We start from the raw sequence: 875 nt of genomic DNA, 5'->3' as shown, positions 1-875 counted from the left end.
ATTGTATGTCTAGCTTTCTGAGGAACTGTCAAACTGTTTTCCACAGCAGCTGCATAATTTTACATTTCCATCAGCAATACATAAAGGTTTGTCAACACTTGCTATTTTCTGTTTTACAAAAAGAATTATAGTGATACTGATAGATTTAAAGTGATATTTCTTTGTAGTTTTGATTTGCATTTCCCAACTGACTAATGATATTGAGTATATCTTCATGTGCTTATTGGCCATTTGTATATCTTCTTTGGAAAAATATCGATTCAGTTCTTTTTTTTTTTTTCTTTTTGTGAGACAGAGTTATGGTCTTTTGCCCAGGCTGGACTGCAGTGGTGTGATCTCGGCTCACTGCAACCTCTGCCTTCCGGTTTCAAGTGATTCTCCTGCCTCAGCCTCCTGAGTAGCTGGGATTACAGGTGCCTGCCACCATGCCTGGCTAATTTTTTTTTTTTTTGTATTTTTAGTAGAGACAGGGTTTCACCATGTTAGCCAGGCTGATCTCGAACTCCTGACCTCGTGATCTGCCTGCCTCAGTCTCCCAGGGTGCTGGGATTACAGGCGTGAGCCACCGCACCCAGCCTGGATTCAGTTCTTTTATACGGTTTTGAATTGGGTTGTTTTTTTGTTGTTAAGTTACAGGTTTTTTGTTTTGTTTTGCTTTTTTTGAGATGGAATCTTACTCTGTTGCCCAGGCTGGGGTGCAGTGGTGCAATCTCGGCTCACTGCAACCTTCACCTCCTGGGTTCAAGCAATTCTCCTGCCTCAGCCTCCCAGGAAGCTGGGACTACAGGCGCATGCAATCACGCCTGGCTAATTTTTTGTATTTTTAGTAGAGACGGGATTTCACCGTGTTAGCCAGGATGGCCTTGATTTCCTTA

This window comes from Piliocolobus tephrosceles, chromosome 6 (genome assembly GCF_002776525.5).
Source record: "Piliocolobus tephrosceles isolate RC106 chromosome 6, ASM277652v3, whole genome shotgun sequence".
Taxonomy (NCBI): Eukaryota; Metazoa; Chordata; class Mammalia; order Primates; family Cercopithecidae; genus Piliocolobus; species Piliocolobus tephrosceles.
The sequence above is the reverse complement of the archived record's forward strand: the minus strand, read 5'-3'. Positions refer to the sequence as shown.